We start from the raw sequence: 14,800 nt of genomic DNA, 5'->3' as shown, positions 1-14,800 counted from the left end.
ATCTATTAGCAAAGAAAACTTGTGAAGTCTGGATAATGCAGGGAAGGAAGTTTGTTAGCACCATGGAAAAGATAAACAACTTGCAGTCTTCAGACTAGTTATTGGAGAGATTTAAACTAACATTGCAAGTATTTATAACATCTGGTTTTATTGTATTCTTTAATTTCATTATGTAGGCTACAACTTTTTCTCCATGCAAGAATAGTAAGCTGTTTGAAGAAAGAACATAGAAACACTAGGTCCTTTATGAACTCTTCTCTGAATGTGGGTTTTGAGTTGTTTCTAGCAACTGGTCTGATGTCAAACACAGAGATAAAATTAGTGAAGAGAATGAGTGCATGGATTCTTGGCTCTGAGAGACTGTCTTTCCCATTTCTTTGTAAAACCTATTATTTTTTTACTTAGGTTTTGGGAGTTGACATTATACTGAATGAGAAGGAATGAAATATGCTGTTCCTACACAAGCATTCAAATAATTAATTTTAGTTACAAGGTCTAAAGAGATACACTTTCAGGCTTCCTAAAAATATACCATCAGCCTCCTACCTGCTTGTGCGTTCATTCAATATGTTAAAACACAGACTGAGCAACCAACACCATTTCATTCTGCTTCCTTTTGTCTTTTGGTACCAAACACTGAGGAGCAAGGAAGAATTGCAGAATATGTATAAGAAATCAGTACAAAGTCAGGGGCAGGGGACTGGGTGAAAAATATGGGAAGGGGCATCTATGTTCAAGAAGTAAAAAAAGAAAGAAGTAATGTACCACTACCTGATGTAATTGTAACCCCTTTTACATCAGCCCAACAATAAAAGGCAATTAAAAAAAGAAATTAATATCATTTTCATAACATCATGGAATGTTTAACTGTTTGATATTAAAATTATAACATTCTTTCAGTTAATTGCTTAAAATTCTGCCAGGTGCCAGTGGCTCATCCTTATAATCTTAGGGGCTCAGAGGGCTGAAGACTGAGAATTGTGATTCAAATCCCTCCTAGGCAGAGAATCTTATCTTCAGTTGGCCAGCAAAAAGGCAGAATTGGAGGTGTGGCTTAAGTAGTAGAAGCTAGTTCATAGGGAAAAGTACATGCAAGAGCTATATGCCCTAATTTCACACACATACACACACACACACACATACACACACACACACTCGCACACATTCACTCACACATACATACATTTACTAAGTACTTAGTTTACTATGAGGATCCCAGTTGTAGTTGCAATTAATAAAATAAACAAGATTCCTATTTTTATGGAGCTCATAATCTATAGAGGTGTGTGGAGGAAGATAATTAACTACACAATATCCAAATTTCCAGATGAATATAAATGATACAAAGACCGTGGTAAGATCCAATTAAAATATAAGCTATAACTTAGGTTGGTTTTCCATGTAGCTAGACGTTCTTGAACTTTTATTACCAGCATTACATAATCACCTTCATGTGGGTTCAAAATTGCTTTCAAGTTCCTGTCACTCTGCTTCACAATGATTAAGACATGAGAACTGAGAATGGTGAGAGCACCCTTGGGAAAACAGAATGGAAACCGTTCTCTTTAAGAAACTACCACTACTTGTTGAATTGAACCCTTTTGTAGAATGAATGAAAAATAATAAAAAATAAAAAATTTTAAAAGTATCCACCACAATTTTGATAATGTCCACAGGACCTCTGTTAGGGGAAAAATAAAAGGCAAAGCACAATTTCCTGAAAGTTATATTAAAATTTTTTGCTGTATTTAAAACTTACTTCCTCCTTGACTAGGTGGTTTTCTCCTCCAGGTTTCATCTAGTTACTTTCATTTTCATCCTATTCCTTGTTTATTCAAAGTAACTTTCTGTTCCGTTTAGCCTTTGAGAAAAGCTGCTTAGTTATGTACTTTTTTTTTTAATAGATCTGTCAAATCCCTCTCAAGTTCCCAGACAGACGTTTTATGTTCCATCAGTTTTAAGACATCTTTTGACATTTTGTTGTATAAGTGGTGATTCAGTAAAATACTGGATGCTGGGAAATTGGGACTTTGTACTTGCTAGGCTTGGCTGATATTCTAGTATTTGAGCCATCCCCTATCCATTCCTTTTAAGCTTTAGTTATTTTCTGGATAGGATCTTGAATTTTGTTAGAGCCAGCCTGATGGTCTCCTGACATAGCTGAAGTCACAGGCCTAGGAACCACTATTACTGGTTTGTTGATAGATATAGGACCTTGCTAACATTTTGCCTTGAGTGACACTAAACTTGCCAGAATTTTGATCTTGTACTTCTCATTCTTCAGAATCACAAGGCGATAAATTTTGGTTCTCTATAAATTTTCTAGTCTCATGTATTTTGTTTTAGCATCAATTATAGCTGAGACATGTGTATATATATGTCAATGTGTATGTGTATATGTGTATGTGTATGTGTACGTGGATGTGTATGTATATTTTCTATTTTCCTTGCCTGACAAGTATTATCTGGAAACTGGGATTGTGTCTAGTAGACAATTCCTGGGATTGTATTCAGTAGACATATTTCTGAGTCTTTATGATTTCATTTTGACTAATGCTAGGATCAATTTGGGACATATATTCTCAGTAATACATTAGTAGACACGATGTAGTTTGGACCCTTCATCTGACATTTGAGGCAGAAAATTTGAGTTAGAACACAAGGCATACTCTGTATTATATAGAAAAAGTACAACTTCTTTTTCTTTTGAATTTTTATTGTTATAGTGATGTATTGCAAGGTTACAAATACATTCATATGGTAGTGGGTATGTTATTTCTTGAACATTGTTACCACTTCTCATGTTTTCTCCCACTTTTCCTCCCCCTCCCTCCCAGGTTGCAGAGTTCATCTCCAAATGTGCAATTTCTTTATTTTTTATTTTTTTTGCCAGTCCGGGGCTTAAGCTCAGGGCCTGAGCACTGTCCTTGGGCTTTCTCTCAAGGCTGGAGCTCTGCCACTTGAGCCACAGCACCACTTTCAGCTTTTTCTATGTATGTGATACCGAGGAATTGAATCTGGGTCTTCATGCATGCTACGCAAGCACCCCACCACTAGGCCAAACTCCGGGTCCAAATGCAAACTTCTTGACAGTAGAACCCCAGAAATTTGAGAGCGTAAATTGAGAGCATAAATTTGAGAGCTAATACTTGTAAAGCTGGATCCCATATTAATTTAACTGAAATAATGTCTTTATAAACTGGGGAAGAGGACTATGATTTGGAATTACATTGGTGGAATGCTTGCTTATCTATTGCCTAACTGTTACCTACAGGTGTGTTAATTAGCTAAGCAAAGAGAAGGACAGAAAGCAACTCTTGTATCAAACACAATAAGTGGAATGAGAAGTTCATGGTGAGAAAAGTTAGGGATAGTAACAAGAAACTTAACCTCTGTACACTTACAACACACAGCCATTTTGTTGAAGTTACTCACTCCCCAGTTGGCTAATGCCACAAGTGAGGAGCCTCTGTGTGCCTTAGTGGTAGCTTATGAAGTGATGAACAGACACATTCTGGGTGAAGCTTTGGGTCACACTATATTCCAAGAAGTGGATCTACTTTTAATGCTTTCATACTTTTGGGTTATATATTTTGGGAAATGTAATCACAGATCTCTAGACAGAAAGACTAAATATGATGTAGAAGAAATTCTTGTAAAATGGATTTACTGCATCAAAGCCTTCCTAGACTACCTCACATTTACATATCTAAACTCATTAAGTAACAATAAGAAGATGCTGTAATCTGATGAAGTTATCAATGCTTGAAAGTTAGACAGGCATTGAAAAATGTATAGCATTTTGTTGATGCAGAAAATGGGACTTTAATGATTACCTTCTACTGTTATAAATGAAAGAAAGGAGGAAAACAGTAAATTATGGGAAATATAATATATTTATTCACTGAGCATTCTAATTTCACCATTTTGTAATGTAAAAGTTACATTGCATTATAAAAATATTTTCTAATTTTAGATTCCAGATCAGTTAATATTTTATTCATCTGAATTCTTAATTAATATACATGCACTGTGTGTGCCTATTTGGGTATTTGTTTTGAGAATATGTAGATTTAGCAACTCTCAGCTTGAATAAGTCTATCTCATCCATAGAATTTTTCAGATTTTTAGAATGCATTGACTACCAACGGTTTCATTCAATTCACTTGTTTTCTCCTTGAATCACAAAAATAACTTCAAAAAGTGCATATTTATATAAGATGAGAGGTTTTTGTTTTAAGTTAGTGAAAAATATTTTTTTTTATCGCTTTAGATGATCTACTTAGCAACTTTTCAAGTTGAAAGATTTATGATTTCTTTTTCTTCACCAGTCCTGGGGCTTGAACTCAGTGGCTGGTCACTGTCCTTAAGCTTTCTCAAGCCTAGTACTCTATCATTTGAGCTACAGTACCAGTTCTGGCATTTCTGTGTATGTGGTTCAGAGAAATCGAACCTAGGGCTTCATGCATGCTAGGTGAGCACTCTACCACTAGGCCATACTCCAGGTCGAAGATTTATGCTTTTAATAGACAAGAATAAGCAAGGCTTATGTGTGGACTGTGAGTGATAGCGATAACTTACATGCTCACAAATGTGCTTCATGAAGTTTCTTGGAATTAAGAATAGCATTGATTTTTAGTATTACAATCGCTCAAAACATAGGCACATAAGGTCATGTAGGAGGAGACTAAATGAAATGAACTCTAGGATATGGACACAGGAGGTTTATCTTGTGGGATTGTTGTTCTTAATGTACTATGTTATTTCTCTTCTCTTTTTTTGCCCTTATGGTTAATCTCATGTTGTTACTGTATCTGACTTTGTTACCTGGTGTATTGTATATATATTTATTTGTTTATTTGAAATAGGGAAGGAAAGGGGGAAAACAAGATGATTGGAAGGGAAACAGGGACAAAACATGGTATGGGATATCAGTGTGTGAGAAGTAATGCACCTACTACCTGAGAAATGTAACTGTAACCCCTCTATACATTATCTTGACAACAAAAAGAAAAGAACAACATTGATATTTAATGTTGTCAAACAGCCACAAACTACAGAGGCCCAACCACCGTTATCAGAGGGGAACAAATCCTGCCTAAGGCTCACTATGCTTGTGAGGTCAGAATCAAGAATAATATCACATCCAGTGCTTCTTAACCTTCTCAGTCCTGGTTCCTATAAATAAGTTTTCTCTGTCGCCACCTTGTGGGGTTTTCATGACCAAATCTTAACTGCACTGGAAGAAATGAAGCTGCTAGCAATGATGACTACATAATAGGTGGGGAATGTCAGTTGATAGAAAAGCAAGTAATCCATTGTTCATGATGGAAAAATGAAATCATGGTAACTAGTTAGGAGTGCATTTATAAAAGCAGACAGGGTAACCTTCTACCTCATTACCTGTACTGAATAGCTATTCCTAGACTTGAGAAAATAACATCACTTAAAAGCCAGCTGCTCTCAAGTGTAATGCATAACCTAAACATTAAGAAAAGAAGGGGAAAGGGTAAGGTGGGAGGATTGGGTGAGAATGTAAGAAGAGGTGACATTAGTCAAGAGGCACTGCATTCATAAACTGCTCTGTTGAATGGCAGCTTCTCTGCACAACTCCTTAAAGAAAATAAAACTTCAGAAAAATAGAATGAAAAACAAAATTCTGAGAGGAACAAAAGTAAACCTAAATTTCTCAAGGCTTATAACCACAGTCAGATGCTAAGAGGTTTAGTATCTATTTGCTGGGAACATTTGTTATGTGGTAGCCTATCCTAAGCCTCTTCACTGGGCTTGTTTTCATAGCCTCACCCCCGCCCCCCCACCTTCGTTCTGTGACCCCACAGCATTCAAGGCTTCCCTTCTCACAGCACTTGTCTCACTGTGCTGCAATAACATTTGCATTTACATGTTATTCCTAATAAATGTAAGCTTAACAAGAATGGGCAACCCATCTATACTTTTTTCAATTCTCTTAGATCCCCAATAGTAGTGGAAAGGCTGACAAATAGGAGGAATTCAATGACTGTTTAATGAATACTGAATGCCTACCATATACTGGAGTTAAAGGAAAAATAAGGTCAACGTGTAGTGATATCTAGACATTTGTATATGTTACCATTTTTAAGATCTATGACATTAAATTTTTTCTCTTTTAAAATATAGTCTGTATTATTTTTTAACAATTAAAATACATGCAATATATTTCATTATAACACATTAGACAATGATACTTTTGAGATATGTGATCTGAAAGGTCAAACCAGTATTTATCATCAGCATGAAATATCAGAGGAGTTACATCATAAACCAACCAGACAATCCCAGCCACTGTTATGACATATGTAAGGTCAGAATGAACCGGTGTACCAGATACAGACTCTGAGTGTCAGTAAGGGGTCCTGCAGAGGGCCTTCTCCAACACTGGAGTTCTTGAATTTAGTGTTTCAAAGGCAGGAACAGAGCCTTACTCTGTCGGTATACCCACATCTGTTGGACTCTCCCCACCCACAGTTCCTTTACTGCTCTCTTACCCTGCCTGGACTCTGCCCTTTAAAATTTGCACTTGAAATTGAAACCTAGACATTGGATAAAGTGGTCATATCCATTTTAACCAACAAAAGAAACAAACCTAGTTCAAATTTCAGATAACCATCAATTATCTGTTTTGTGTGTGTGTGTGTGTGTGTGTGTGTGTGTGTGTGTATGTGTGTGTGTGATCTGCCCTGTGTGTGTACAAGTAGCATATTGATGTCAGGCTTGGCTGATCCCAGGAACCAGGAGACACCTGAAGGTAGAGTGCATGTCCTGGAAGACTGTTGTCACCAGGGAAGCCTGTGCTGGTATGGAAAGATCGCCTGTCCTGATCAACTTCTGTCAAGCTAGTGTACCAGGCCCAGTCACAGAACCCCACAGAATACCTCATGCCAATATTAGAGTCCTCCTCCCTGAGTTTAGATTTGTCAGGTTCTTGATGCCAGGCAGATATTTTTGACCTAATCTCTGTGGACAAATTCTGGCATTGGATAATAAACTGAAAAAAAGATACAAGTTTTGATGTTTAAGATTCGCCCTGCCACTTTTTCAGGCTCAATCTTTCTTTCTTTCTTTCTTTCTTTCTTTCTTTCTTTCTTTCTTTCTTTCTTTCTTTCTTTCTTTCTCTCTCTTTCTTTTTTCCCTCCTCCTTTCTTTTCTTTTTGTCAGTTGTGGGGATTGAACTCTGGGCCTGGGCACTGTCCTTGAGCTCTTCAGCTCAAGTGTAGTGTTCTACCACTTGAACCTCCGTGCTACTTTCAGTTTTCTGGTGGTTAATTGGAGATAAGAGCCTCATGGACTTTTGTGCCTGGGCTGGCTTTGAGCTGCGATCCTCGGATCTCAGCCTCTTAAGTAACTAGGATTACAGGCACGAGCCAACAGCCACCTGGGTCTTTCCTTTCTTTATCCCTAACTTTCTTCCTCCCTCTCTACCTTCCTTCCTTCCTTTCTTTCTTTCTTCCTTCCTTCCTTCTCTCCCTCCCTCCCTCCTTCCTTCTTTCTTCTCTCCCTTCTGCCTTTGTTCATGACTTTTGTAAAAATTTCCCCATGTTATCTGTAAGAAACACCATCTGTCCCCAAAAATGGTTTTATGGTATTCACTCCTTTCCCACAAAAGGGAATATTACTTTAAGCTAATCAAGATATCCCACCTTGTAAGCACAATAATTAGATGAGTGATGAACAGGTAACCCAATTAGGACCTGAAAGAAGAAAATGAAAATTTTCTGTAGGTATTTGACCGATGGATTAATGCTCCATTAAGAGTTGGGACAGGACCTCCTCATCTCCCACTGACAAAGACAGAAGGCATAGCTGGAAAGATGTAAGTCCAGAAGAAGCCTAATCTGAAGCCAAGCCAGGACTTGGGGTCACAATAAATACATTCTCTTATTTGTAGACATTGAACTGAGTTTTCTGCCACAATATTAAGTGCATTACAAAGGAATATCCTTGTTTTGTAAAAGAAACCATGTTTCAAGGGAGCTACTTGAAATGTAAGCCAGTGTTACACAGTCAGTAGATGAAATAAACCAGTTGTTTTTCCCTATTGCATACTTCCCTCAAGAACTTCACATAGGTTCTGAAGAGAACCAATAACATATTCTTTGATATCTGAATATGTGAATTAGTGAAAACAGAACACTTAAAAGATCACCGTTAGTTCATGGACAAGTACAAATTCCTATGCTGGTGTTACCTTATTATCTCTTGGATGGAGTTAATACAGTACAGGCAGAAGCTTTTTCAATAGATATTATCCTTTTTTCTAAATGTTTCTTAATTTAGGTGTCAATTAATTTAAAATAATGCACAGAATGTTATTTTACACAAGAAATTTACTAAAAATAATTATGATTCTTTCTATCAACATACCTTAATGTTTCCCCTCTATATTCTTAACAAGTCTTTTTTTAATATATCTTCTTTTTATTTAGTAATATTTTCTGGTACCATCAGTTACAATTTTATTAGAGAATTTATGGGTAAACTCTTGCATAAAGAATCTGTTGCTAGGTTACATCATTCTCTTCCCTCTTTGCTCTCCCCCCGCTCCTTTTTTCCTGGTCTGGTTGCTATAGTTTCCCTTGTTTGTAGACCTTAGTATAATCTTCGTGGCTGAATATAAACCTAGATTCTCACGCTCTACCTTTCTCCTTCTCTCCTTGTCATTGTTCCCTCACCTAACCCACGTATAGCCTACTGGTTTAGTTATGTTTGTACTTAATTACAAGCAGATGTACCACTAATATAAGTACTATATAGATATTTACTTTCTGTAACTTATCTGAATTTTTTCCTTTTCTTCTTACATAGTAATTACATAGGTTGAGACTCTGAAGAACTGTTAAGTTTGGGCAGGGTAGAAATATAGGTTTAGACCTTCTTTCAAAGTACTTAATGATTTTCATGTGCCCTTGATGATCTCCTTTCCACCATTCTTGAAATAGCTTTGTTCCCTGAGAGACTGACCTTGATTGGCAGCATCAGTGAATTCCTTTCCCTCTAACTTCTGATTGGATTCAGTGAATAGAATCATTAACAAGATATCTGAGGCAGGAAGAGTAGCTTTTAGTGTTGTGTCTCTCATTTCATTCAGTTTCATTATTTATCTTGTCAGGATACCCTCTTCATGGAGAAACTACATCCAGGTATCAGCAACTGCATTGTTGTCTTACAGCTTACATCTTCTATGGATGCCATAGTGGCCTTACTGCTTACAGTGGGAAGCTATTTTATCCCTTATTGCTGCCTCCTATCTACATCAATACCTTTGTAAATAGTGACTTTAAAAAATCTATAATAGGTGTATTGAAGCAAATCCACTCGCTTGAGGGTAGAGGTAGCAGTGACTGAGATTTATGGTTAAAGAACAAGAAGCCAGATCAGTAGCTGAGTTAAGTTTGCTGAGTCTTGACTAATCCATGACTGAGATTCTAGCCCCTACTGTGGGTTCTTCTGAACCCAGCATTGATCCCAGCATTTTCTTCTATATTGGCACATAACGTGTCTTAGAGACTTTATGGAAAGTACAGTATTTTTTTCTTTTTATTTAAATTTGTTTCTAAATTTGGATAACATAAAGAGTTTAGGATATTTTTTATTTAATTCTGATATTTTGGTCATTTCAAAAAAAATATAAGGCTAGGAGTGTGGACTAGTGGTAGAGTGCTTGCCTAGTATGCATGAAGCCCTGGGTTCTGTTCCTTGGTATCTCATACACAGAAAAAGCCAGAAGTGCTGTGGCTCAAGTGACAGAGTGCTAGGCTTGAGCAAAAGTGCTCAAGGACAGTGCCTATGCTCTGAGTTTAAGCCACAGGATTGGCAATGAAAATCTTCGAATGAGACTTCATTTACCCACTTTTGTTGAAAAACCATATAATCACTGTGGGTTGTCATTTGCTAGCATAAAAAACAATCAGGTTATTATTTTAAGAAGTATTTTGTTCCAAAACACTGCCCACCGAGATTCAATCTATCTCAGTCTCTCTGTATTCAAATTTAAAGCAATATATTGTAACCATGAGTGTCCAGGGGTTAACATTACAGATTTTTATTTACTTACCTTGTGACATGGTTCAGAGAAAGAATAAATAGTTCATATAAATAACAAAAATAAGTATTTTGTGACTCTTTTCATCTATGTCTGCTTTAACAATGCAACCTATTACTGTATGAGTTTCCTTATAAAAGTTTATGCTACTACTTACCTCCAAAGTCGTTGTAAAGGTAGAAATGTGATAACATGCAAACTAGCTCTGTAAAGCATCTATAGATTGTAAGAATCACCAGGCTGTAATTTCTTTTCTTTTTTTTAATTTTTTTTATTGTAATTAGTAAAAGAGTTACATGGTATTTGCCAGATAGAAGGTGCATTAATTCACATACATTGATACCCTTTCACATGTCTTGGTACCCATTTCCCTCCCCCCCCCACACCCCCCACCAGTCTTGGTTTTCCCCCCCTTCCCTATCAAATTTCAAATATCCAAATACAAATAAATTCAATATATCAGATAACAAAGTGAGATACTATCCCAATATGGGATAACCAAGGGACAGCAAAGGAGATGAGAGACAACATAGTACATTAAGAACAACAATCATTCATTATATGGCTTTTGTTTCAATATCCTGGAGGTCCTTTCAATTAGCTTCACATTATATGGCCTTATATATGGCCTTTTGCTCTATTGCAAATCTCTGCTAGTAGAGCCCAAGGTTACTACTGATTATGATGAATGAGGGAAACCACTGAGCTTAAGTTCCTTTGAGTCTGGCTTACTTCACTTAATATGATTTTTTCTAAGTCTTTCTATTTCCTAACAAATGGGGCGGTGTCATTCTTTCTGATAGCAGCATAGAATTCCATTGTGTACAAATACCACAACTTGTTGATCCACTCATCAACTGAGGGACATCTGGGTTGGTTCCATATCTTTGCTATGGTGAATAGTGCTGCAATGAACATCGTTGTGCTAGTGGGTTTAGTATGTCCTTGTTTCTGGATAGTTGGGTAAATGCCAAGTAGTGGAATTGCTGGGTCATAGGGGAGTTCTATGTTTAGCCTTTTGAGGCACTGCCACACTGCTTTCCATAGTGGTTGAACGAGTTTGCACTCCCACCAACAGTGTAGTAGTGATCCCTCCTGGCCACATCCCCTCCAGCATCTGTTGTCATTCGTTTTCCTGATCCTGGCCATTCTAACTGGAGTGAGGTGGAATCTTAGAGTTGTTTTGATTTGCATTTGTTTTATGACTAGAGATGTTGAGCATTTCTTCATTTGTCTGTAGGCCATTTTTGTTTCTTCTTCAGAGAAGACTCTCTTTGAGTCTTTGGCCCATTTTTTAATGGGATGGTTATTACTTTGGAGGTTAGTTTTGGAGTGATTCAATTTTTTGAGTTGTTGATATGTTTTAGATATGAGGCCTTTGTCCGTTGTTTGGTTGGTGAAGATCTTCTCCCACTCTGTAGGCTTCCTGATTAGTTTACTAGCTATGTCCTTTGCCATACAAAAGCTCTGCAGTTTAATGCAGTCCCACTTATCCACAGGCTGTAATTTCTTATTATTTGCTCTCATTCCCACTCAAAGATTGACAGAAATGGGGACACTTATTTTCCAAATCCATTAAAAATTGAAGATTATTAGAGAAGAATAGTGTCAGTCTTTAGAGTATATATAAGCTATGTTATCTGTATACAAACTAAATGCTACTTGGAGTGGGTGACTTGTCTGTAAAGTTTTAAACCTTTGTGCCAAACCTTGTCAGAGTAGTAAATTACTGAGGTTGATAAATATATTGTTGCTGCTCTTACTGAGCATTGATTGTGTAGACATAATGTGATTTAAAAACACTGAGTTTGCATTTAACCCAATTTGCTTCATAGGGCTAAATCACCAGGATGTGCTGGGAAACCTTGTGAAGAGCCCTGTTGACACTTCCCTCAAATGTGTGCAGTTCATTAAATTGTTTTATTGTGATTCTGTCAAAAGGAAAAAGAAAAGTTAATTTACTAGAATTAGAAGCAGAACTGTTGTTGAAAGCTTAGCTAGAGAAAGGCGACTGTTTCAAGTGGTTAGTTGAGGTGTTAAGTGTCAAATGGTATTTATTTTTTTTTCTTTGAGAAATTTATTCTTTTTTTTCTGTCCATACAGGTTGACAGTAGAATTTAGGCACCCTTTCCCGAAAGAAACTGGGCCTCACAATGAAATGGGATTGTAATTCAATGGTGTCATTTGCTGCTGCCATTTTTTTGGTCATGTGTGCAAGTAGCACACATATAACCCTTCATGAGTCCACACTAGAAACAGAAGAGAATATGATTCCATGTAACACATATTTAAAAGAAACCCACATGAGCAAGCATGGTATAAATAGATTCTTGTGTGATAATACGACAATGGACCTTATGACTAAGTGTCTCTTCTTCCTCACCTTTCAGATTCTGTATGGTGCAGACTAAATTATACCCCTCCACAAAATTATGTGCTTGAATTAGCACACCTGATAGAGTTTTTAAAGATGAGGCTTTTAAGAGGTCATTGGATTAGATGAGGCCATAAAAAGGTACCTCTAATAGGATTAATATACTTACCAAGCACATATGATTTTAGGATCTAGGAAGATAGCAACTGTCTGTAACTCAAGATTGACCCAGGTCAATCCTATAGGAATCTTAATATTAAAATTTCAGTTTCTAGAAAAGGAGAAATAAATATCCATTGTTTAAGCTGTCCATATTATGGTATTCTGTTATTAGGCCATGAGCTGAATAGGACATCGTGTGAGCTTTCTCAAGTACTACGCAGATATGGAAGTTACCATAATTATTTTGCATATGTAATAAGCTATACATTCTTTTTTTATCAGACATGGGACTTAAACTCTGGGCCTGTGCATTGCCCCTGAGCTCTTCAGCTCAAGGTTACTGCCCTGCATTAGCTATAATTTTATCTACAGAGTATAAAATAATTCTAACAATCGTTGATTTTTGTGAATACTTATGCCAAGGAGGCATTATTTTCTCAGGCCCCTTTCTTTCCCTTTTGTTGCCATCGGTATCAATTACTTTTCAATTTTTCTGCAGCAATTTTCCAGTCTAAGGGGCTAGTGGAGAGTTGTTTGTCATTTCTCAACAGTTGATGCATATGAAATGAAGAATAAAACTTAATCTCTTAAGATGCAGCTGTTGAGTGCTTTTCAGGAAGACTCACTTGTTCAATTATGCATTTCCAGGTGCTTCTAAGACTAACAATTTGCCTGAGCCAGTCACTTAGTTTCATAGACAATTCAAACTCAACATGTTCAATACTGATTCTTGATTTGGTCCCACCTCAAATAGCTCCTTGTCTATGTTTCAACATCATACTAAAGGGAAAATTTAGAAACTTAAGGAAATCCTTCTGGTTTTACTTTATTACAAGACTAGCAATCTCATCAATTTCCCCCATCATGTCTAGGCTACAGATTGCTCACAGATCTTGCTTCTATATATAAACACCATAGCCGAATGAAAAGTCCTTCCCAAATTAAGTCATATTATGTCCCATAGTGGTTCACTGTGTTGCCTATAGTAGGAATAAAAGACTTATGCCTTGTGAGAGACCAGATCTTCTTCCATGATCGCAACCTATAATTATTTCTACTATTCGGTTTGGCTTAACCTATTCCAAAGTCACAAGACTCCTAGCTATTGTCAAGCGGTTCACACAAACTGAGAAATTAGCTCTAACATTTCCTGGAACACTCTTCTAACAGATAGCTATGAATATGATATCCTTCAGGGTATTGTTCTAAATTCATCTTTATCATGAAGCTATGCTTATTATTGTATTTAATCCTGCAACTTATTCTGTCACTTCCCCACCTTTAACTTTTCTTTCATTTTCATTTTTTTCTTCAGCATTTATCATCTTTTAACATACTGTGTGATTTCCATATTCATTATGGAATACTCCTATTCTTACATATATACTGTCTTTTCTCCTTGTTTAAATGTAAGCTTTTCACTGGAATGGACAGCCATTATCCCTCCTCTTCTCTGCTGTATTTTTTCCCTACCTAAAGTAGTGTTGCCTTAAATGTTTTCAATAACTTATTGCTGAATGAATAAATTGTGCAATATAATTATATAAAATGGTTATGAAAAGTAAATTAGACTTATTATGATGGGAAACAGCCTTTGTTATTTTTGATTTTCATTAGTTGATTTTTAATAATATTTACTATAAATTATTTATATAAGTATTAAGATATGAATAAAGCTGGGCGCTGGTGGCTCAGGCCTAGCTACTCAGGAGGCTGATTTGAGCCTGCTGGGACAGATTTTTATCTCCAGTTAACTACCAGAAAACCAAAAGTGGTTCTGTGGCTCAAAGTGATAGAGTGGTAGCCTTAAGCTTAATTGCTCAGGGACAGTGCCAGACCCAGAGTTCAAGCCCCACAACTAACTACACACACACACACACACACACACACACACACACACACACACACACACACATAGTGACTAATATGTGCCAAAAGATTCAGAAGTGACTGGATAACATGGATGCTGACTTGACCAATGATCTAGTCCATTCATGGCTAAATGAGATCTTAGAAGATAAGCCTCATTGGGGAAAGTAAGTTGCTGAGTGTGTGTCTTTGATGAGTACATCTAATTCCAAGTCCACCCCTTCCTTCTGGCCACCATGAAGGTTGCCTGAGGGGAACATACTCCATCCACTAGGCCATCATGATTTTTCTGTCCTGCCACATATCTGTAAGCA

The sequence above is a fragment of the Megascapheus bottae genome, chromosome 12 (assembly GCF_031878675.1).
Source record: "Megascapheus bottae isolate mThoBot1 chromosome 12, mThoBot2.hap1, whole genome shotgun sequence".
NCBI lineage: Eukaryota > Metazoa > Chordata > Mammalia > Rodentia > Geomyidae > Megascapheus > Megascapheus bottae.
The sequence above is the reverse complement of the archived record's forward strand: the minus strand, read 5'-3'. Positions refer to the sequence as shown.